The 25,698-nt window shown below is 40.9% G+C and overlaps 1 protein-coding gene across 3 annotated transcripts in view; it reads right to left on the bottom strand.

Annotated features, from left to right (window-relative positions):
* The window catches only part of THSD7B (thrombospondin type 1 domain containing 7B), a 1,262,144-nt gene that overhangs the window by 1,113,439 nt on the left and 123,007 nt on the right, over nucleotides 1–25,698 (bottom strand). Inside the window, exon 1 of one of the 3 annotated variants that reach the window (XM_086367926.1) lies at nucleotides 21,458–21,529. The exons of the other annotated variants lie outside the window; for them this stretch is intronic. The gene's annotated coding sequence lies outside the window, so the exon portion shown is untranslated. Of the gene's footprint in view, nucleotides 1–21,457; nucleotides 21,530–25,698 lie in introns of those variants that run through there. 3 annotated transcript variants of the gene reach the window in all.

Here is a 25,698-nt window from a genome sequence, read left to right as displayed (position 1 = left end):
AAAAGAAAAACCTATTCCATAACATATCTTTTAATTTAAAAAAAGTGTCCATTATTCAGTTGTCTTCAGTAACAGATAAGGTATTAAATGGGATTTCTTTAGGCAATATTCCAATGAAAATGTTGGGTTGTTTAATTGATGGCTATTATGATATTGGACCCTAGGATTACCTGAATTTTTTTTTACTGTCTATAAAGGTGATAAATCATATTGCATTTGGGACTGCAGTCTAATTCACAACTTATATGCTTTTGTATTACTTGCTGGTATGCTAAAAGATGATGTAGATACCTAAATAAACCATACAAATTGTTAAAAATTTAAATAGCCACAAAATTCTAAAATCTACTGAGTTTGGTGGGTTTAAGCAATCAAATATATGCAGATTCTTTAAGAGAAAATGCTGTTTGGGAGAAATACGCTTCTATAGGGTTTGGGATTCTTCTTCCCAAAATATTTATTACTCAATTATCTCCACAAATGAAATGCAACTTAATTTTCTCTGCCTTACAAAAAGAAAAATGCCATTCTAATTTTTGTTTTGTTTTAGGCAAGTATATGGAGAATGGAAGAAACCCTGGAACAATGATCAAGACTTGTTCTGTTTCCTAACAACAGGAGGAAGAATACTGTGCAGTCATTTAGGGCTCAGAAGTCAAGCAGCCATCAGCTGGGGCACTCTAAATGCAGAGCCTGCAGAGAGGCCTGCTGAGCTGGGAAAATGGTTGGTGTGGTTTACATGTACGAATATCATTTGCTATTTAAAATTTAGGCTAACTTTAAGAGCCACTCTTTTCAAAAAAATAGAGTTTGTAAGACTGCTCGATTTAAGGGATAACCTGTAGGAACACTGGAGAACAAGACATCAATTAAAGGCCCCTCAAACTTCAGCTGATAACCAAGAAGGGTACTGCCAGAGTCAATATCTAAGGACTTCCCCAGTGGCCCAGTGGTTAAGACTCCACACTTCCCCTGAAGTGGGCACAGGTTCAATCCCTGGTCTGGAAACTAAGGCCTAGCATGCTATGCAATGCAGCAAAAAAAAAGAAAGAAAATCAGTATGCAGAGCCAGAAAAATCTCACATTAGACCTTTGCTTTCCCAGTGACTACAGAGATGAAGGTTCAGCTCATCAGCTAGCTTCACAAGGCTGAATACTATATCAGGAGACTCAATAGAAATGACTCAGTGATTCTTGATTATATCACTTGGCAATGACTGCTGATACGAGCCCAGTCTTTTAACTTTGGTCTGGGAGCATGTAAGGGCATGAGGTTCCTCCATGCCATATATGGGCATTTTCTAAGCCATAATGGAGTGATTTAAGTATTGCTGAGTGGCAAATTTCTTCCCCAAGTCTGCTAATCCATGACTATAGTGAACTCAAACAGAACAGCCTCATCACCTCCTTAGAATAGTGATCACACTTCAGAGAACTTTCACATATATTATGTCATTGGTTTTGAAAGGCCACCTGGGGTCTGGGTAATTGAAGGTTTAGGGATCTCTCACCAGCCTTACTGAGGTCAGTTAGACTTTGCAGGAACAGAAAAGAAAGAAAGATAGCACTAAGTCATGATCCAACTTTTGCGATCCCATGAACTGTAGCCTGCCAGGCTCCTCTGTCCATGGGATTCTCCAGGCAAGAATACTGGAGTGGGTTGCCATTTCCTTCTCCAGGGGAACTTCCCAACCTAGGAATTGAACCCAGGTCTACTGCAGATGCTTTACCAACTGAGCTGCATGGGAAGCCCTTTCCAGGAATGGGATCCTGTAATTTGCATTCTTACTAGTGAGCTCAGCATGTGGATTTTGGGCTTCCCAAGTGGCACGAGTGGTAAAGAACCTGCCTGCCAATGCAGGAGACATAAGAAACATGGGTTCGATCCCTGGGTCAAGAGGATCTGCTGGAGGAGGGCATAGCACCTACTCTAGTATTCATGTCTGGAGAATCCCATGGACAGAGGAGACTGGTGGGCTACAGTCCATAGGGTTGAAAAGAGTTGGACATAACTGAAGAGACTTAGCACACACACATGCCATGTGAATCTTATACAAACAGACCTTTCATGACCATTGTCCGTGATCCTCAAGCCACTCGTGTAGAGCAGCATACCAGGGATCTTGTCTTACTTGTTCTCAGCAACAAATAATTATTTGTTGACCAAATGAGTGAGTGAAATATTAAATGATAAATTAATTGAAGTATGAGGCAAGTAAGAATTAAAGATCACTTATTTTATATATATATAAATATTTTTTCTTCTATTCCATTTCATTTTGTATCAGAATGCCTAAGGATCCTGTTAGAAATTAAGATTCCCTAGCCCCATTCTAGATCCACACTCCCCTTTCCTGTAATAACAGGGCTTTGTTCAGTCCTCTGGACATCAGCCACTTTTCATTATTAACAAAACACAGTGAAGATAATGATTGCAATTAAATAAAATGAGATGTAATTTATTATCACAAAAGTCTAGAATAGAAGATTTTGCTATCCACATTTTATATATGGAGAAACATTAGGCGAAAAAGATAAATCATTTTCTTACTACCTAGTAAGAAGATCTACAACCTTAATTCACACTACCATTCCCCAGTACTTCTAATATCATGGAAAAGAGAGCCTACACATATATAGAGTATATTCATCCCCCAATCCTAAATGTTGAGATTGAAGGAGGACAGTATGCAGAGTTACCATATCACAGAGTCCTTTCTAACAAATCAAATCAGTAAGTATGCAGTGACAGTCTCATAGGTTCAGCAAAAATGAAACAGTAATATTGGAACCAGATATCAAGGAAAGACAGTATAGAAATCTTCAGAACAATGCCCCACTCTCAAATTAATGACAAAAAAGGTAAACTATAAATCCAAAGGTATAAAAGCAGGAAATGCTTGCAATGAACTGAGAAGATATCTAGGAAAAGGGATTCAAGCCAGACACTGGAGGGAGACAAGTTTTAATAGCCAAAATGGAGTGAACAGGTGTTCTTTTTAGCTCTTTATTCAGCAATTATGGATTATCTTTTAGATGCTAAAAGCTATCTTAATTAACAAGAAGGCAGTTTTGCCAATATGCCATTCATTTGGGAATCATCTGTATCCCATTTCCTGTGGACTGAGTGGGACTGACCGTATCCACCTGCCTCAGGAGTAGACACATGATTCAAACATGGGCAGTAAAGTCCTCCATTCTCTTGGCCCCAGTGGGATAAGCATGGGACCCGAGATGAACTGACCAAAGTCCTCTCAAAAGTATCTTTTCAGAGAAATGAAAAAAAAAAACTAACTTTCCCATCACAAGCTATATATTCCAATATAAACATAGCTATGTATTCCAAGTATGTAGTGGTTGCATAAGGCCATCTTCTCTGGCTGCATGGTGGGAGCCTTATTCTATGAGAGAAAATATAGGCAGCAAGCAAAAGAGTGAATACCGATATTAACAAAAAATTATTTGACTCTCTAAACCCAGGTCTTACTCAAGTCGAAAACTTAGTATTTGAGCCAATGAACTTCCTTTTATGCTTAGGGGGTTTAAGTTTAGTTCCTTTCTTTTGCAGCCAAAAGATATTCCAACCAGTAAAGCAATGGTAGAAAGTAATCAGCAAGATAATAGCTAAGCAAACGAGAACACTAACAATTGTAATGCAGTGTGACACAGGTTGTAATAAATCTTAAGCACCAGTTGCTAGACCAGCGTAGAAAAGGGTCACCTTATTCCTTATCTGGAGTTAGAACTATCACACTTCTGCCACTGAATGGTATTAGCAGGGATTATTTAGACTTTATCCCTCTAATTAATCTTTTTCCTCTATTATAAGTGGAAATGATCCAACCAATCAGTAGAAATTGTGTCCTAAACACACAGCATGTAAGCATTAAAAAATGGCACAGAAACCATGAAAGAGACTCTTCCTTTATTTTCTCGACTTATTAATAAAGGTGTAATTTATAAGCAATTTTAAATTAGACCTTTCTTTACTAGGGAAACTCCCTGAAACTCAACATCAAAAGCACTGTTTACCACCTCTTAAAATCCTTTATTTTCTAGTTAAGTACAAAATGCCCAGCTCAACAATGATCTTTAGGTCTAGAGATCCTCTGAAGCTAAATAAATATTCTCTGAAAATTGTTCTAATTTGTTTTTAGCCTCAAAGGAGTTGAGGTAGCACAAAATGAGGGAAAGGGAAGAACCTGAAAGGAGATAACTCTGCATGTACAAAATCACGCCTATGTTGTGTTAACTGCAGTGATGATAGCAAGTAGTTACCAGTCACATCAAAGTTAGCTTGATTTCAAGTTACAGCCAGTATTCATCAATGGCAGGGGAAAAAATATTGTACAGGATTGTCAAGAGAAGAAGTACCAAACTTTGGTAGGCTTCACTGTAATTCAAGGGAAGGGAAAATTCTCAGTTCTAGAAAATATAAAGAAGTCAGTGTGAATGGGCTTCATAAACACATGCTAATTCAAAGTATGGAGAATTTAAGTAAAAATAATGGACTAAATTCTGTTGCAAGGACCAGCTGAAATAGTCTTCTACGAAGAGAAAAGAAGAGGGAAAATAACCCCCTAAAATTATTTTCTGTATGCTGATTCCATGATTTTATGAGGACTGGAGACTTTTAGTGAGCTGAATTTATGGAAAATTAGCCCTAGTTGTTGCTCTTCCTTACTGCCAAACTGAGTTTGCCTTGCCACTTAGGCAAACTCGAGAACTATAGCAACTCATACTACAGCTCCACCTTCAAAAGGACAGGGGGAGTAGGGGAGAGGAAGCACTTTTATCTATAGTGTATAACTTGCTGCTTCTAAAAGAGGGCTTAGAGAAAACTCAGTAATAGGAAACTTGTTAAGGATGAGCACTCCATCATCTCCATCTCTTTGCCAACACTACTCTCATAGCTCTGCACATGGTAGAAGGTGATTGTGCTCAGACACTCAGTCATGTCCGACTCTTTGTGACTGCAAGGATTGTAGCCCACCAGGCTCCTTTGTCCACAGGATTCTCTGTGCAAGAGTACTGGAATGGGTGGCGATTCCCTCCTTGAGGGGATTTTCCCAACCCAGGGTTCAGTCTGTTACATCTCCTGCATTGGCAGGCAGATTGTTTATCACTAGCATCATCTGGGAAGTCCAAAGAGGATTAATAGGAGTCTAATAAATGCAGGCAGATTAATTAATATTCAGAAGAATAAACAAAGCTAAGAGGCCATCATTCATTTGTTCCACTGAAATAACTGGGCCCATTGTAACCAAATCTCTCTAGGACAATCTCAGAGCCTACCATAATTCCTGCCTCACAGTGCGAGCTAAGTTATTTCAAGTGTATCCAACTCTTTTCAACCCTATGGACTCTAGTCTAACAGGCTCTTCCCGTCCATAGGAATCTCCAGGCAAGAGTACTGGACTGGGTTGCCATTTCCTCATCCAGGAGATTTTCCTAATTCAGGGATCGAACCCAAGTCTCTTATGTCTCCTGCACTGGCAGGCAGTTTCTTTATCACTGTTGCCACCTGGGAAACCTTGCAGTAGATGCCCTAAATAACTAGCATTTTAATGCATGCATGCATGCATGCATTCACTCATTCAAATTGCTATATTGAATCTGTCATCTGGTTCACTTATATCCCCAAACCACTAATGTAGCATCCAATACAGACAGATCATTTCCTGAGGAAAATGGCTAGCTTCTGCCCACCTGGGTCTCACAGTTTTGACAATGTTAGATGAGCACTGGTTGCAGAAGTCAGAAAACTGTCCTTCTCCAAGGAAAAATTCCCCAATTACTGAGATAGTTTCTTCAGGGCCTCCAGATGAATTCACAGAGACATAGATGTTGACCTTGAGGGAAGGATTTTTTTTTTTCTTCTCTACTTGCTCTTATTCAAATGCTGTGCCCAAGTCTGTGACTTTGTGGCTTATTTGCAGAAGAACTTCTGTGCATAGGCATGTTGCCCTTTAGAGAGCATGTCGTGTGCCCAGCTCTGGAAGACTGCACACTGTTTAACCAAAGGATCTAAACCCTTGAATACATTTTGTCTCTCTCCACTGCTTTATGCTTGATGGAAAAGGCAAGAGGCAGAATATTTTCCAAGCAACAGATCTATGATTTTTCACTTGAAGTGTAGAGTGCCCTTGCTAGGACTACACGAACACCTCAGGAGTGAAGGAAGTACACTTAGGAATGGGATGAAGTTTAGTTCAACTCAAATGGTTTATCTGAAATGTTTCTTAAAGCAGGTGGTGGCACTAAGCAACACTTCAAAGTCCCCTGTCAGTCCTAAGAGAATGTGAAATCCCATGTAAACTGTTGTGTTTGAGCCCCGCTAATCCTTATCCCCTCCTTGTTTACTAAAGGAATGTCAGAATCACTGCCTTCACTCCCAACAGGAAAGAAGTATCAGCCTGACCCATCCTTCCAGGGAGGTTTCTTCCTCAAACTACCGATTAAGCAAGAATACAAATAATTTCTTTTGTTGGGTCAAATGTGGTGACAAAAGTGTCCAAAAGGGGAAAGCTTGAAACTGAACCAGAGCAGCTTGAAGTCAAGGCAGGCTTTCTGGAATCTACTTTTCCACAGCTGTACCATCCCTTCTAACAGAATTCCTGGGCCACTTTTGAAAATATAAGAAAAGCTCTGAGTTTCTCCCAGAAACATACTCCGAAATAAGTCATGTATCTACAGTCAAGTGATCTGCAAGGCCCCGTGAAACCCACTCATAAAATTTCTAGGGGATCCTTGTGCTCCAGGCTAAACATTCTCACACCAAACTTTGTTGTTTTTTTTTTTTTTTCTGTACCTTCTTGCATTGATTATACTAGGGGAAGTATCTCACACTGTGGTTTAAAAAAAAGGGGGGGGGGGGCAGAAAGAATCAGAAACCTCTGGACCAGCTCTAAGCTCTTAAAAGAAAGCATTTAACCTTCCAATTACCCAAGCCGAAGTTTTGACTCCCACTCTAGAATGTGGAACTTTCACGTACAATGAGAATAGGACACAGTCTTTCCTGTAGCAAGTACTTCTTGAGCATCTCTTACATCAGCCAGGTGCAGGAGTAGTCACTAAGGTTAGAGATGAAAAGGTCTATAAGGAACTCATTCAAAAAATATAGACAAGGGGACTCCCCTGGCAGTCCAGTGGTTAGAACTCTGAGCTGCCACTGTAGAGGGCATGGGTTCCATCCCTGCTTGGGGAACTATGATTCCACATGATGTGCTGCTGCTGCTAAGTTGCTTCAGTCGTGTCTGACTCTGTGTGACCCCATAGATGGCAGCCCACCAGGCTCCCCCATCCCTGGGATTCTCCAGGCAAGAACACTGGAGTGGGTTGCCATTTCCTTCTCCAATGCATGAAAGTGAAAAGTGAAAGTGAAGTCACTCATTCATGTCTGACCCTCAGCAACCCCATGGACTGCAGCCTTCCAGGCTCCTCCATCCATGGGATTTTCCAGGTAAGAGTACTGGAGTGGGGTGCCATTGCCTTCTCCAATATGATGTGCAGTGTAGCCAAAAAAAAGACAAGCACTGCATCATAATACAGTATGATGCTAACATGGATGTTAAGATGGGTGTTTTATGGGAGTGAGGAGGATTGGGAGGAGCTGGGGAATGGCTGGAGAAGACCAAGCAGGTCTCCATAGGAAGCTAATGCCTAGGTTGTGTGTGTGTTAGTCACTCAGTCATGTCTGACTCTTAGCAACCCCATGGATTATAGCCCACAGGGCTCTTCTGTCCATGGAATCCTTCAGGCCAGAAAACTGGAATGGGTTGCCATGCCCTTCTCCAGGGGATCTTCCTGACTCAGGGATCAAATCTGGGTCTCCCTCATTGCAAGCAGGCTCTTTACTGTTTGAGCTACCAGTGAAGTCCTAATGCCTAGGTTGAGTCATCAGTAAGTAGGAGCAAGCTGTGGGGAGAAGATGGTGGTGGGAACATGTGCAATGACATGGAGGTGAGAAAAAAAAGGATGCTTTCAGGAGGGCAAGCAGGGACATCCCTGGTGGTCTGGTGGTTAAGAATTCACTTTGCAGTACAGGGGACACAGGTTCCATGCCTGGAGGAGAACTAAGATTCCACATGCTGTGGAGCAACTAGGCCCAAGAGCTGCAACTAGAGAGTTCATGCATTTCGATGAAAGATCCTGCATCGACACCATAACTAAGGATGGATGCAGCCAAATAAATCATTTTTAAGATAAATACATTTTTAAAAAAGAGGGGCAAGCAGTGTTTTGGCTGGAAGAGAGGAGATATAAAATGGAAGGCTGGAGGAACAGGCAGAAGCTATCTTGAAGAGCCTCAAAGAGCATGCTAAGAAGCCTGGCTTTTATTGAAGGCAAAGAGCAACTAAAGAACTTAAAATGAGGAGTGTCATCCAGCTAGCATTTTCAAAAGGTCATGGGTAGATGCCCTCAAAATATTTGATTGCTGGACTGCCAAAGAATTCTAAAACTTCATAGAAGAGATGTCAGTCACTCCCACTCTCCATGATTCCAATGCAAATAGCAACCAGGGCATGTGCACATTCATACCTTCCTGAGACCCTTAGCATTATGTGGATGGGCAGTAACTCACTGTGCTGCAAGTCCTTCTGGGTACAGAATGCAATGACGTATTTCCAATAAAAATGAAAAATACCTTTACTGTCATAAATACATTTACTTTCATTGTGTTTCTTTTGAAATACAGTGTGTCAGCTCTCTATGGTTGTTATAACAAATTACCACAAAGTCAGTGGCTTAAACAATGCAAATTCATTATTTTATAGTAGATCAGAAGTCGAACACACATCTCACTAGGCTATAACCAAGGTGTCGGCAACACTGCATTCCCATCTGGAGATTCTAGGGGAGAATATGTTTCCTCACCTTGTCTAACTTCAAGAGGCCATTCAGATTCCTTGACTTGTGGTCCCCTTTCTCCATCTTCCAAGCCAGTAAGTTGAATCTGTCTGACTTTTATTTCATAGGATAATAACATCGCCCTCTGATCACAGCTGGGAAAGGGTTTTCATTTTATATACTCATGTGATAAGACTGGGTCCATCTGGGAAATCTGAGGTAATCTCCCTATCTCAAGGTCTATGACTTTAACTACATCATCAATCTAAATTAATATATTCAAACCTTTAGGGGGTTAGGACATGGGCATTTTGAAGAGGGTGGAAAGGGGTGTTATTCTACCTACCCCAAAGGAATTTGACAATTTGTCCCACATGCCATTATTACTACTTGACCAATGAAAGGCAATTCAACAGCAAAATATAATAAAGCCTCATCTACTTTTGTCTTTCGTTTTTAGCTCATTGAAAGCATTTAATAAAATGTTTCTTTAATCTCCAAGATGTGGGTTAGGCCTGGAATGTGCCCTCAGTATCTTCAACCACTGCAGAGAAAGGTAAACCAGTGAAGGAATCAGTGCTGGCAGAAGAGACCAACCGTGGAAACTCAGTGTGAGAACCTAGGACAAATGACGGCTGAAGGACAAGGCAGATTCAGGCCTTTGAAGTATCATCTGAGTAACAGGATTGCCCTGAGACTAAGACAAGCTATAAAGTTGAAAATAATATCAAAGCACTGAAAACTAGTCAAGAGCAATCACAAATATCCATGTGTTTAAAATGAGCTAATCAACACTGTCAACAAGCATTCCCTATCTACCATGTACGTCCCAAAGGCAAAGCTCATGCATGTATTTGCACAGCAACAAGCCTATTGTCAATACTGCACCAATAAATTGTAACAGCTTAAGCTTACTAAGCTGGCCAGTGCCTGGGAAAGCTTAGATTTCAGAAAAGAACCAGAGCTTTCAGCCCTCTCAGGCCATTCACCATTTTAGAACACCCCGTGTTTCCAAAGAAAAGGCCATCTATCTCAAATGGCATTGCCTTTTCAATATTCACTTTGAGGAGAATTAGCCAAGCATGCATATTAAGCAAATATTAAATCTCAATCATCTGGCGATATTCAATATGTTTCCAGAGAACCCAACTACTCATTCTATTCCAAATTCATCACTAGTTCAATCTTAAGTTCTGTTTTGACTTTGTGCTGTGTTGTCTTGGGGGCTTCCCAGATGGCACAGTGGAAAAGAATCCGCCTGCTAATGCAGGAGATGCAAGAAACGTGGGTTCAATCCCTAAGTCGGGAAGATCTCCTGGAGAAGAAAAAGGCAACCTGCTCTAGTATTCTTGCCTGGAAAAGTCCATGGACAGAGAAGCCTGGTGGACTACAGTCCATGGGGTCGCAAAGAGTCAGACACAACTAAACACACATGCCCTACTACTACTACTACTGTGTTTTATGATACCTGTTCCAAAACAAATGGAAGATATTTTGCTTTGGGGAAGGAGATGCCTAGACAGGCAGTGAGGCCGCCACCACGTGAGGCCCGGGGATGCTCAGAGAGGACTCGCAAATTAGGTAGAGGTAGGAGATAGATTCTTTTCCAAATCTGAGATGCATCATTTCAATGATACATATATTCATCATTACATGCTTCTGGATATTGCTGAGCTATACTAGAAAAAAGGCCCCTGAGTGATGTCTCCTGACGGCTCTGCTCCAGACCAAGCCATCTTGCTTAGAGACATGAGATGCAGTCCTACAGGCAAAGTCGATAGACAACTCTGGGGTATGATCTGAGTTGCACCAAAGGTTGTCTCTCTCCCTGTTCTATGAGAGTCCTGCAGAAAAGGAGGGATTTGAGGAGTCCTAGGAAGCCAGATGGAGAAGGAAATGGCAACCCACTCCAGTGTTCTTGCCTGGAGAATCCCAGGGACAGGGGAGCCTGGTGGGCTGCCATCTATGGGGTTGCACAGAGTCGGGCACAAGTGAAGCGACTTAACAGTAGCAGCAGCAGCAGGAAGCCAGATAGGATTTGAATCAGCTGAGAGTATTGGGAGAAGATTCAAGACGGCCATGAGCAAACAAGGTTGATGTGTTTGGAAACTAGTAAAACAATCTTGGAGAAATATCTACTGGGAGAGAGAGGAAGAGATAGTTGCAGGGATGGGGCAGGGGCAGGACATTTGGGGTCTTCTAGTATAATCCTGTACATAAGCCCATTAGGTAAAATCAGAACACAGAGGAAACTGACAGTTTTCAGAGTCCAAACTCTAACCTCCAGACAACTGGAAAGTAGGCATTGGGGAGCAGGATATCCCATGTAAAGCCACCTTGGGTGGGAGTTTGCTAGAGGAGGTTAAGAGCTGTGTGTTCAGTAAAAGTTAAAAGGGAAGAAAGACTGGACATTCCTCTCTACTTCAATGGTTTGATGTTGCCTTTGTTTATTCCTTTTTATTTTGATTTTTCAAATTATTGAATTCATAGTGTTTAGGAAAGTCTCCATTTGGAGGCATGCTGCTAAGTCACTTCAGTCGTGTCCGACCTGCGCGACCCCATGGACGGCAGCCCACCAGGGTTCCCCGTCCCTGGGATTCTCCAGGCAAGAACACTGGAGTGGGTTGCCATTTCATTCTCCAATGCATGAAAGTGAAAAGTGAAAGTGAAGTCACTCAGTTGTGTCCGACCCTCAGCGACCCCATGGACTTCAGCCTTCCAGACTCCTCCATCCATGGGATTTTCCAGGCAAGAGTACTGGAGTGGGGTGCCATTGCCTTCTTCGATTTGGAGGCATACATACAATTAAAAGATCTATTTCATATAAAACATCCTCACACTTATCTATTTCATTAGTTAATAATTTATTCTTCCAGAATTATTTTTAAATACATATTGCTATATTGAGATTTGGTATATGTATATTGACAAGTATATATGTATCTGTATGTATGTGTTTTTATATATATATATATATATCAACATTGGTACGTAAGCATATGTGTGTATATATATATATATATGCATACATACATATATATTTTTGTTTACTTGAGCTTCTCCCATTACTGTTTAGCTATCCCCATAATGTTTTTGAAAAAAAATCCTGCTTCACTTAGCTGTACTGAGTGGAAAGGAAAGAACAGTGTATATATGTATCTGCTTCTCCACCTGGCCTGGGTATGTCCCGTTCAGGAGAGCATTTGTGCCCACAAATAGAAGCCCTTGGAGCACAGGGCTGGGTGACATTTGGAAGGAAAAAACGGATCAGGGAGCAAGTGAGTCCTCAGAAATTCATTCATGCTGACTAACCCATTCCCAAACACTGTTTTTTGTTTTGTTGTTGTTGTTGTTGTTTTTTAATTGTATTTTATTTTTAAACTTTACAATATTGTATTAGTTTTGCCAAATATTGAACTGAATCTGCCACAGGTATACATGTGTTCCCCATCCTGAACCCTCCTCCCTCCTCCCTCCCCATACCATCCCTCTGGTTCATCCCAGTGCACCAGCCCCAAGCATCCAGTATCTTGCATAGAACCTGGACTGGCGACTCATTTCATACATGATATTATACATGTTTCAATGCAATTCTCCCAAATCTTCCCACCCTCTCCCTCTCCCACAGAGTCCATAAGACTGTTCTATATATCAGTGTCTCTTTTGCTGTCTCGTACACAGGGTTATTGTTACCATCTTTCTAAATTCCATATATATGCATTAGTATACTGTATTGGTGTTTTTCTTTCTGGCTTACTTCACTCTGTATAATAGGCTCCAGTTTCATCCACCTCATTAGAACTGATTCAAATGTATTCTTTTTAATGGCTGAGTAATACTCCATTGTGTATATATACCACAGCTTGCTTATCCATTCATCTGCTGATGGACATCTAGGTTGCTTCCATGTCCTGGCTATTATAAATAGTGCTGCGATGAACATTGGGGTACACGTGTCTCTTTCCCTTCTGTTTTGTTCCCTTCTTTTTTAATAAAGGAATTATCTTGGAATGACAGGAGGACTCGAATGAAAAGGTATGAAAGGAAGTGGGTTAACTGACAAGTCAGAACATTTAATATACAGAAGAGATGTACAGAGAAAATTGTCAAAAGTTGTTATGTTTTTGCTTTTATATCCAATGCTCATCAAACAGCAGAGGCCCTGACTCCTGTCCCAGCTAAGGGTTATACCAGTAATTTAAGCATACATACTCCTGAGACCTAGCACACTTTCGGGAGCTCCAGTATCTGCTGGAAAGTGGACTGTAAGTGTTTTACTCACTCACTCCTATCAGCCACAATGTTTGAGCATGGACCTCCAATGTCAGCATATTTGTTTACAAATTGTTATAACACACCCATATAAAATGCCATAAATAGAAATCTACAAAGGACATAAAATGAGACAAAGTGTATGTTTAAACTAACATTTATATTGCATACACCATATGTTGGGCACTTGTTTAAGCATGTTACACATATTAACCCATTTAATCTTCATAATAACCCTTTAAGATAGGTACTATTATCAACCCCTATTTTACAGATGGGGAAACTGAGTCATGAGGCATGTAAGTAACTCATCCAAGGTCACACAGCTTATAAGAACCAAAATTTCAATTCAAACCCAGTCGTCTGACTCTAGCATCTGAGCCCTAACCTCTGCACTACACTCTAATTTTTCAAATGCTTCTCTAATAGTTTTTCTTCCCTGTTCATCAGATTGACATTAGTTAATCTCTCAGGACACATAAGGCATTTTGGGAGAGGTTCACCATTAATGATGTCACTATTAATTCATATTAGAAATCATCTTCTTGGTAATTGTATCTGGTCAGATTGCCACTACTTTTTTACACCTTGATGGAGCTAACCAGGAGCTTTGAATGAACAGGACAATTGTCAGCGTGGCCATTTCCTTGTGCTCCCTTGTGGCATTATGCTCCCTTGTGATAATGCTCCTTTGGCATTATCATCAATTCACAGGTTCTTTGTAGAATACTTGTTTAAGCCACTTGTTCATGCTGTGAGGGGTAGTTTAATTAAACAAGATCATTGACCCTTAAATCCATTTACCCTAGGCAACATAAATCTCTCTATACCAGAGTAAGCAAAACCCAAGTTAACTTCCACCCTCAGTCAATTTATCATGATTCTAAACACTTTGTCTAGGACACGACCAGAAGACTATCATACAGATTCAACCAGGACACTGGTGCCGATCTGCAGAAAGCGTAGGAGCCGTCTTTTCTGAACATAAACATGGGAAGAAGTTCTGAACTTGTGTTCCTGCACCACAAAGGACTCTTCCTTTGGGACAGACATGTACAGACCCTGCTTTGGAGACCACTCCACTAGCAGAGTATTTCTCAAAGAGGAGCCCTCAAACCATTTAGATCAGAATTAACAAAGTTCTTATAAGAATTTGGATTCCTGGGCTCGAGTCCATGTTTAGTGAATGGGAATCTTGGGGTAGGACTCAGGAAATCTGAATTTTACATTGTTCTTCAAATGATCCTTACACACACGAGTGTTGGTAGCCGCTGTGTTAGGGGCTGCTCAGTCTCTGATACAATATTAACTCCCAAGGTTACAAGAGCCTTTCAGTGGCATCTACCTCAATATTTGACCATCATAGTGAAGAACCAGATAGAGTGATAGTGATTCTCCTTCTCCAGAAGAGAAGATACATTTGATTACTGCTTTTCAATGACTCAGATATGTTCTATTTATTTAGTTTATTTATAACAACCTGGGAAACACATGTGCTGCTTTTTCATGATACCTATAGTTCTAATTCAGGACTAGAATACAGTAGGCCATGGCCAGAAAATAGCTTTTATCTCATATGATGCCTGATTAATCACTAGTTTCTGCCATGAGTGCTCTGTGGACAAGGATTCTGAGACAGAATTGGAACACAGTAATCAATCTCTGATGAGTTATCAATGTCTGCCATGGAAATCATGTGGAGAAGCGGCAACGTGGGATGGGCACATGGTGATACAAATGAGCCATCTCAACCGCATGTTCTCAAAAAGAATGAACACAGAAAGATATCCCAAGCACTGCATATGTGAGCACATCATCTCTCACTTAGGGAAGTGCATTTTTTTTTTCAGGTCATTCCTGTCAGAAAAGCCACTGCAGTGAGAAGCCTGCTCACCACCACGAAGAATAGCTTCCACTTGCTCCAGCTAGAGGAAAGTCCACTTAGAAATGAAGACCCAACACAGCCAAACTCAAACAGGGAAGAGGCTGGTCAATGGGAACTGGAAAATGTCATGATAGATACTGCTGGGAATATTAGGTTCAGTTAATTAAGACCAGTTGTGGAAAACTGAGGAATTCATCTTTCAGTTCAGTTCAGTTCCGATTCTTAGCGACCCCATGGACTTCAGCCTACGAGGCCCCTCCATCCATGGAATTTTCCAGGCAAGAGTACTGGAGTGGGGTGCCATTGCCTTCTCCAATGACCACCTGTAGGTACAGGCTTTTACAAAAACATACACTGTGCAGACCTGACCTTGGGTTTTGAAGCAACATTCTAAAACATGGAGCTAGCTGTGCAAGTCAGTTCAAGTCTAGTCCTGTCTGCTCATGGTGTTAGCTGAAATGATTGGAATTTGAAAGAAGTATTTTGTTCAGAAGAAGGTAAACTGTTCTTGCAATAAGAATAGTCAATAAACAAGTAATCACTGCTAAATTCATATAGATTTCTATTATTATGAAAGTAATAATAATTCCTCCACTGTACTGCCCTCTCCATGTCCTTTGGAAAGTGGAAAAAGCTCTCATTGCCCCAGATCCAGAATGCATGCAAGAATTTCATCATCTGTCCTGCCTTCCATTAAAGACAACAGCCTTCAGATCTTCAGCTGATAGGCAAATGTTCATTGCTATGGGGGTATCCATTACGTCACCTAAACAGTAAGAAAGTTAATTTCCAAAGATGAGTCACAATCCAACCAGAGGAACCTCACTTTCTCCCTTCCTTGGGCAGGGGCTGCTGACAGGGAAGGTTTGTCACCAAACCCCACCATAACATTTTCAGCCATAGCTCCTCTGCTCCTAATGGAATTTGAAGAGAGAGAGTTTCAACTTCATGTGCTATTTGAAAACTTGGAAGAAATCTTTAATAATTAGAATACTCATTACTTGTCCCTTCCAGAAGTTTCCATTTTAATTTTCACTTGCCTTTTGTGTTGGAAGAGAAAAAAAAAAAAAAGACAATGTAGTAGATAGATTTAGATATACTCTTTTCTTTAGAAAGTTCTGTCTGTTACAATAATGGCATCTCCTTAAACATATGTTGTCACAGCCCCTAAACATCTATCATTAAATCTGGTCATATTTGTATTCAAAATAGTTCCCTCCATAAATTAGACTGTTACTTTGAACTTGCCTCTCTGCTCATTCTCTTATACCCAAACTCATGGTGGAATCCATCCCACTTATAATATGGTTCAGACAGGTTCACACAGCTGAATTCATCATTGTGCTCCTGGTATCTCATTCAAGATGTAAGGCTGAAATTTCCAAAGGAATACCTTTCATAACCACCAGATGAGGTATGGAACATGGTCCACATTCTGCTTTAAGTAAACTAAAGTTCCCCATCGTTGCTAGTTTTAATTTCATCACTGTCCATTAAGTTTCTACCTGTGCTGTGAATTTTACTGAGCAAAAATTCTGAAGTGATTTCTACTGTCTCAAGTACGGAGTTATTTGTGAAGAGTCAGAGATGACTACAGGAACAGAGCCTGAAGTTTCACATGCAACACTTAATTTTTATTCCCTGTAATGCATTCCTGTAAAAATGATGCTGTGAAAGTGCTGCACTCAATATGCCAGCAAATTTGGAAAACTCAGCAGTGGCCACAGGACTGGAAAAGGTCAGTTTTCATTCCAATCCCAAAGAAAGGCAATGCCAAAGAATGCTCAAACTACCACACAATTGCACTCATCTCACATGCTAGTAAAGTAATGCTCAAAAGTCTCCAAGCCAGGCTTCAGCAATATGTGAACCGTGAACTTCCAGATATTTAAGCTGGTTTTAGAAAAGGCAGAGGAACCAGAGATCAAATTGCCAACATCCATTGGATCATTGAAAAGGCAAGAGAGTTCCAGAAAAACATCTATTTCTGCCTTATTGACTATGCCAAAGCCTTTGACTGTGTGGATCACAATAAACTGTGGAAAATTCTGAAAGAGATGGGAATACCAGACCACCTGATCTGCCTCTTGAGAAACCTGTTTGCAAGTCAGGAAGCAACAGTTAGAACTGGACATGGAACAACAGACTGGTTCCAAATAGGAAAAGGAGTACGTCAAGGCTGTATATTGCCACCCTGCTTATTTAACTTATATGCAGGGTACATCATGAGAAATGCTGGGCTGGAAGAAGCACAAGCTGGAATCAAGATTGCCAGGAGAAATATCAATAATCTCAGATATGCAGATGACACCACCCTTATGGCAGAAAGTGAAGAGGAACTCAAAAGTCTCTTGAAGAAAGTGAAAGTGGAGAGTGAAAAAGTTGGCTTAAAGCTCAACATTCAGAAAACTAAGATCATGGCATTCAGTCCCATCACTTCATGGCAAATAGATGGGGAAACAGTGGCTAACTTTATTTTTCTGGGCTCCAAAATCACTGCAGATGGTGATTGCAGCCATGAAATTAAAAGATGCTTACTCCTTGGAAGGAAAGTTATGACCAACCTAGACAGCATAATAAAAAGCAGAGACATTATTTTGCCAACAAAGGTCCATCTAGTCAAGGCTATGGTTTTTCCAGTAGTCATATATGGATGTGAGAGTTGGGATATAAAGAAAGCTGAGCACTGAAGAATTGATGCTTTTGAACTGTGGTGTCAGAGAAGACTTTTGAGAGTTCCTTGAACTTCAAGGAGATCCAAACAGTTCATCCTAAAGGAGATCAGTCCTGTGGGTTCATTGGAAGGACTGATGCTGAAGCGGAAACTCCAATACTTTGGCCACCTCATGTGAAGAGCTGACTCATTTGAAAAGACCCTGATGTTGGGAGGGATTGAGGGCAGGAGGAGACAGGGACAACAGAGGATGAGATGGTTGGATGGCATCACCGACTCAATGGACATGGGTTTGGGTAGACTCTGACAGTTGGGATGGATAGGGAGGCCTGGCGTGCTGTGATTCATGGGGTCAAAAAGAGTCGAACACGACTGAGTGACTGAACTGAACTGAACTGAAAGATGAATTCCTCAGTTTTCCACAACTGGTCTTAATTAATTGAACCTGATATTCCCAGCAGTATCTATCATGACATTTTCCAGTTCCCATTGACCAGCCTCTTCCCTGTTCCCCACACATCTTGTTCGTTCGCACCTTCCTGTCACTGACCTGTTTTTACTCCTTTCATGACCCAGAGAGATGCTTCTAGTAGAGAGCCACTGGCATGGTCAGTCACACTTCATTTTGCCCATTCACACAGGTAATTTCTTCCTCATATTAATTAACATTTAAAGTCAAAGTCTAACATACATACAGAAGAGTACACATATCATAAATGTACAGGTCTATGTATTCTCATGAAGAGAGCAAGCTTGTGTAACCCTTCTGAGATCAAGAGATACAACATCATCAGCACCCCAAAGGGGCCCATCTCTTATCCCCTATCCAGTTAAAAAGCCCTGCCTAACCAAAGTTATCCATTACTCCACACAACAGATTGCTTTTGCGGATTTTCAAACTTTGTATCAGTGAAATTCTCAGTAAACATTCTGTAGCATCCGGCTTCTCCCACTATTATGGTTGTGAAACACAGCCACGTTCTTGTCTGTGGCTGTGGTTTGCTTTCATTGCTGTATAAGATGCCATTGTAAAAATCCATTAACATTTATTCATTGTGCTCTTGGGAAGCTAGTTTGGGGCCATAATGATAATGCATTTTCTTCCATGTGTCTTAGATACATACATGTACACACTTTATCATTGTTAATTCATCTATTGCTAATTCATCCCCACCATCTGGAGTTTATCATTTCCTGGTACTCTGGCCCAACTTTTAGCTGTCTACACCACGACCACACACTTGAAGGGTCTCTCTGGCCACCAGGGTCCTCTCTGCCTACACACTAAGTAGAAGTACCAGAGAATTTTTAACCCTGGGAAAAACAACAATGGGATCACCCCAAGGGTGAGATTAACTGGCGTTTCATCCTGGCTCCCAATGTTTCCCAGTGTAAAGCTTCAGACACTCCCACAGATAGGTTTCTTGATAATGCATGCTTTACTGGCTTCCTTTCCATGCCTGTCTGGCTCACTCACTCCCCTACTTTTACTGGGGTCACCTCCCAAATAAACTACTTGCATTTATTAATAAATTCTTATCACAGGAACTACTTCTGGGTAAACCCAAAGTAAAACACCACTTTTCTCCTCTATTCACTACTCTTTACAAAGGTAAGTGGTTTTCTAGAGATTATAGAATTAATCTTTAACTTATTAAAGTTTAATATAAATTAACCTACGTACATCTCAGACAATTCAAAGGCTTTCAGACATTTTAACTCCATCCACTCCTTCTTCCTTTTGAGCTTTTATTGTCATGTTTTAAGTAGACTTGAAACCCAGTAATGTATTACTATGTTTGTTTTATGCAGGGGATATTTAGATTTACTCGCATATTCTTTCCATTGTTCTTTATTTTTTCCTGTATTTACATGCTTCTGTATGGGATCCTTTTTCTTATATTTGAAGAAGAGCCTGTATTGTTTCTTTCCTTGTGGATCTACTGGTAATAATTTCTCTGCTTTTTATTAGTCTGAAGTGATTTTTACTTTGCTTTCTCTTGGAGAGTCTTTTTACTAGATATAGGATCCTAAATTAGCAGGATTTCCCCTCGTTGAAGCTGTCAGTCATAGTTCTCTGGCTTCCATTGTTTCTGAATGATATACTTATTTCTTATTTCTTTAAAGGTAATACATACTTTTTCCTATTGGCTGCTTTTAAAATCTTTTGGGGTTTAATTGTTAACAGTTTTACTATGATGTGCTTAGGAATGGGTATCTTGTACTTATCTCACTTGAGGTTTGAAGCAAATCTTTTGGCTTGGAGTCTTGTAAATTTTAGGAAAATCTTAGCAATAACTCTCCAAATATTGCTTCTCACCCATTCTCTTTATCCTAACTTTTTGGACTCCAATGACATAAATATATTCGGCTTTTTACCACCTTCCATATACCTTTTATGCTCTTTTCTTGATAATTTTTCTTCCCATGGTTTAGTCTGATTCTTTTTTACTTTTAAGTTATATTTAATCTACCAGGAAGCCCATATATTAAGTTCTTAAGTTCAGTGATAATATTTTTCAACTTCGGAATTTCCACTTGATAATATCTTTAATTTTCAATTCTCCAATGAAATTTTTCATTTTATTAATTTCTTAAAAACAGTGACAACAGGTATATGAATTTACTAATTGAGATATATGGGTTTCCTGTGTCTGAATTTCTACAGTCCTCTTGATTTCTTGGCTAGTTTTCCTACCTTTGCATGCCCAGTTTTAGGGGTTTTTTGGTTTCTCTTTGGGTTTTGTTTTTAATAACAAGTACTCTTGCCTGGAAAATCCCATGGATAGAGGAGCCTGGTAGGCTGCAGTCCATGGGGTCACGAAGAGTTGGACACGACTGAGCGACTTCACTTTCACTTTTCACTTTCATGCATTGGAGAAGGAAATGGCAACCCACTCCAGTGTTCTTGCCTGGAGAATCCCAGGGACAGGAGAGCCTGGTGGGCTGACATCTATGGGGGTCACACAGAGTCGGACACAACTGAAGTGACTTAGCAGCAGCAGCATCACTTTAAAGCTCTGACAAATGTTACATTTCCTCCAAGAAAGGTTTTACTTTTGCTTGTGGCAGGCAGTGAGAGTAGAAGTGAATCTTCATCTAATCTGGGATTGAGGTAATTTGGATGGAGTTTCAGTTTCTATGAGGACTGGTGGGTTTCCTTCATTTTTGATGCTTGGTCTATTTCCAGTTGGTCCTTACTCCTAGAATGTAGCCCTTTAAGGGTTCCCTCTGAATGCATCAAGTACTTATAAGGGCTTTTCTCCATTGGCAGATGCTCACTTTCATTGTTCCTTTAGCCACATGAGACCATCAAAATGCTTCTAAGCCACTACTATAAAATTTGCAAATATCCTGGCAGATAAGGAAGTGTCAAATGTTATACCTGCATCTCTGAATTTTCCTTTTCTCCAAAACCTTAGAAGTCTTTGCTGCCTTAGAAGCTTTTCAGTGATTTTAGTGGTGGTGGTGGTTTGGTCACTAAGTCGTGTCCAACTATTATGACCCCATAGAATGTAGCCCGCCAGGCTCCTCCGTTCATGGAATTTCCCAGGCAAGAATACTAAAGTGGGTTGTCATTTCCTTCTGCAGGAGATCTTCCCAACCCAGAGACTGAACCCCAGTCTCCTGCTTTGAAGGTAGATTCCTTTACTGACTGAGACACCAGGGAAGCCCTTCAGTGACTTTAAACAACAGTTTTTAAACCCATCTTTTCCAGTGGTGTTGGTGCAAGGATGGCTGATGCAAAGTCTGCCAGAGCTCAACCAGTGACCTACCCAGCAAAAGGCAAGTTCAAGTCCTTTCTCTTCTCAGAGTCTTCTCATTTACTCGAGTGAACTCTATGGTTCTTTTCTATCTGTGAAATTTAATGACATGTTTAGTCTGCTTCATGCAGTTTAGTACCTGATCCCATGCTCTTATTTTCCTCCACTAGTTTATAGAGTTACAGAATTAAATTATCATAATATACAATGTATATATACAATGTATAATATACATATGCAATAAATAACATGCATTTAATATGATTACAATTATATAATCTATAGACTTAAATAGTCATAAATCGATGTCTCAAGCATTCCTAAATTCCCTGAGAGCCCAGGGTCTAGCATTTATATTGCTTTATATTCATTAGAGGGAAACTTGGAAATCCAAGAAAACTGCAGAAGTGGACTCACTAATTAACTCTTATTTACCAGAAGGTCAGAATTAATTTGATGAATATTGCTTTGGGCAAGTTATCTAACATCTGTAAACCTCAATTCCCTCATCTGTAAACTAAGGGTTGTGGTACTACCTCATTGGATTGTTGGGAGGATTTAGTGAGATAATTTCTGTGAAATGCTTGCAGCATGGCATTACATTATGCATGTTCCATTAATGTTAGGTATCAGAGCAAGAATAGAGGATTCATGTTTATTTCCTGCTTCCTTTCCATGGGCATGCTCTCTGTATAACAGAATATCCCACTGATAATTAATTTTATGTCATTATGCAATATGCTTAGATATGGAACAACAAGCTGAAGGATTTGCTTGGGAGGACCTGTACTGATCTCACCACAACTCACACAGCAGGACATGTAATAATATGCAGCGTCACACTGAAGGCAAAAATCCCTATTTTCTCTGGTTCTCAGTACCACCTCTTTAATACAGTCAGCTGCAAAATACTCATTCTCTGTACCTCTAGCATCCCCAGGAGAGTCTCAAACAGAGTCTCGAAAAGTACTCTGCCTCTCAACCCCTCATCAGTGTACAAAGCTCAGAGCTTTACTATGGCTAGTGTCCACCCAAAGAGGGTGACATTTTGTGCCAAGAGAAGTTCTCTTCCATACTCTGGAAGGTCTGACTTGCAAGGTGCCACAGGAATCAGAATCCTCGCAGTCACCCCTGGGCCAGGGCCATTCTACAGTCTGTTCAGACATGAGGAGGATGTCCCTGCTCTGGGCCTAGGTCACTCTGTCTCTGGGCACCAAGCTTAGATATCTTGCCATGTGGAAACAGTTTCTCCAGTTTCCTTCTGTGTCCTCTTTCTCAGAGGGCAATCAATCCCCTCCAGGGAATCCTTCTTCAGACAAAGCTCCACATGCTCAGCTTCCTTCCAGAACGGAACTGGTATTTGGTTGGGGGGGATTATCTATGCCTCTGAATTTATTTGTAACTATTGCCAAGAGGGGGCACACCAGGAGACGTAGGGTTAAAGAACTTGTCTGTCAATGTCCGGAAGATCCCCTGGAGGAGGGCACAGCAACCCACTCCAGTACTATTGCCTGAAAAATCCCATGGGCAGAGAAACCTGGCCATGGGGTTGCAAAAAGTAGGACACGACTGAGTATACACACACGCGAGAAGAAAGTTGAGATGTAGGAAAAGGCAAGGAAGAAAACTGATATTTATTGAGCACCTCTTGTATCTCTAGTCCTTCCTCTCCAGAAAAAAAGAAAAGAAAAATCCAGAGAGAAACTTATAATCTAAACAAAGTTGCTACAAACAACCATTGGAGGTCGTCAGCCAAGAATTTTCAGTCCTAGTCCAATCTGGTTTAAACTAACCTCCCATTATATTGGGTTACCACCTTTCTCTGACCAAAAGTCACCTGCCTTCTCTAGCTCTCACTAACATCAAGCATCAAATTTCCTTTGCTTAATGTGGAAAAAGAGAAAAGCAAAGGCTCTTGGGTTCAGCAAGACGGTTTCCATTGAAATCTCTACCTGCCCCAGAGGGAGGAACCAGAGAATGGAAATTTGCCCCAGGCAACAAAGCAACTCAAAGACTGGTGAACTAGAGTGCTTTTCTTGTCTAACACTGAAAGATTAGTTCTCCAGTAGAAGAATTTGTTGTTGTTGTTCAGTCGCTAACTCTGTCCAACTCTTTGTGACCTCATGCACTACAGCATGCCAGGCTTCCCTGTCCTTCACTATCTCCTGGAGTTTCCCCAAATTCATGTCCACTGAGTCGGTGATGCCATCCAACTATCACATCCTCTGTCATCCCCTTCTCCTACTGCCCTCAGTCTTTCCCAGCATCAGTCTTTTCCAAAGAGTTAGTTCTTTGCGTCAAGTGGCCAAGATACTGGAGCTTCAGCTTCAGCATCAGTTCTTTCAATGCATATTCAGGGTTGGTTTCCTTTAGGATTGACTGCTTTGATCTCCTTGCAGTCTAAGGATATAGTAGAATGGGAGACTACAGATAAAAATGATTCAACTTTTGTATACAAAGGTGGGGGGGGGGGGTGGAATCAGACCATATAGGTAATACAGAAGCAATATACACAAAATATAGCACTTCACCTCTCCATGGAGAATCACCCAGGGTTCTCCAGAGGGCTTTGGAAGGGGTGGGCTGCAAGAATCTGGATCAGAGGCTGAGCTTAGCACCACCCTTTCACCAAAAGCAGACAGTTTGAAGAAAGTGTTTAGAGAGATCCCTTAAGTCTGAGAGTCTGACAAAAAGAAAATAAAGTTGAACTTTGTTCCCTCTTTTTCTGGGCCGAGTTTCCCTTTATTTGATTCTCTCAGTGAACCTGGCCCCAGGACTGTGATAACAAATCATCTTAGACTCACCATCATACAACAAATTACATCACTTAAGAAACATTTTCTAAACAACGTTTAGAAATATTTAGAAACAAATTTAGAATCATTTTCTAAACAATGGGGAAACAATGGAAACAGTGACAGACTTTTTTTCTTGGGCTCCAAAATCACTGCAGATGGTGACTGCAGCCATGAAATTAAAAGACGCTTGCTCCTTGGAAGAAAAGCTATGACCAACCTAGACTGCATATTAAAAAGCAGAGACATTACTTTGCTGACAAAGATCCATCCAGTCAAAGCTATGGTTTTTTCCTGTAGTCATGTATCGATGTGAGAGTTGGACCATAAAGAAAGATGAGAGCCAAAGAATTGATGCTTTTGAACTGTGGTATTGGAGAAGACTCTTGAGAGTCCCTTGGACTGCAAGAAGATCAAACTAGTCTATCCTAAAGGAAATCAGTCCTGAATATTCTTTGGAAGGACGGATGCTGAAGCTCCAATACTATGGCCACCTGATACAAAGAACTTACTCATTGGAAAAGACCCTGATGCTGGTAAAGATTGAAGCCAGGAGGATAAGGGGATGACAGAGGATGAGATGGCTGGATGGCATCACCGACTCAATGGACATGAGTTTGAGCAAGCTCCGGGAGTTGGTGATGTACAGGGATGCCTGGCGTGCTGCAGTCCATGGGGTCACAAAGAGTCAGACATGATTGAGCAACTGAACTGAAACTGGCTGAAACACATTTTCATACTTTTGGACATCACTTTAGGCCAAGATAAAACATGAGAACCATGAGTTTCTTTTTTTAAAGGAGATTTTAAAAAGTTTAGAACCTACCAATTGGACTTAAATAAAACTTTCCAATTGGACTTAAATAAAACTTCTCTCTCTCTCTCTCTATATATATATATATATATATATTTCCCGGAGAAGGCAATGGCACCCCACTCCAGTACTCTTGCCTGGAAAATCCCATGGATGGAGGAGCCTGGTAGGCCGCAGTCCATGGGGTCGAGAAGAGTCGGGCACGACTGAGTGACTTCACTTTCATGCACTGGAGAAGGAAATGGCAACCCACTCCAGTGTTCTTGCCTGGAGAATCCCAGGGAAGGGGGAGCCAGGTGGGCTGCCGTCTATGGGGTCACACAGAGTCGGACACGACTGAAGTGACTTAGCAGCAGCATATATTTCCCATTCTTGAAAGTTAAACCCTTCAGCAAGTGTGACACCTGGTAAAGGAGTTGACCATTCTTCTGTTGCTTTTCTGTGTCTTTAAAATGGGTTCAGTAGGTCTTTGGATAGCAATGGCATTAGGAAAGTCAGAATTATTATCAGGGATCAGGGGCTGCCTGAGGTCAGTTGAATTTCCTTGTGTGAACAGTGACACAGAAGAGTCTTGTTTGGACTCAGCCTGAAGTGAAGGCACATCTGGAAGCTGCCCCAGTCCATTGGGACCACCAGGAATCCAC

The sequence above is a fragment of the Bos grunniens genome, chromosome 2 (genome assembly GCF_055505025.1).
Source record: "Bos grunniens cultivar Pamir isolate PY7600 chromosome 2, Bosgru_T2T1.0, whole genome shotgun sequence".
In the NCBI taxonomy this organism is placed as follows: Eukaryota; Metazoa; Chordata; class Mammalia; order Artiodactyla; family Bovidae; genus Bos; species Bos grunniens.
This window is presented reverse-complemented; position numbering and strand designations above follow the sequence as displayed.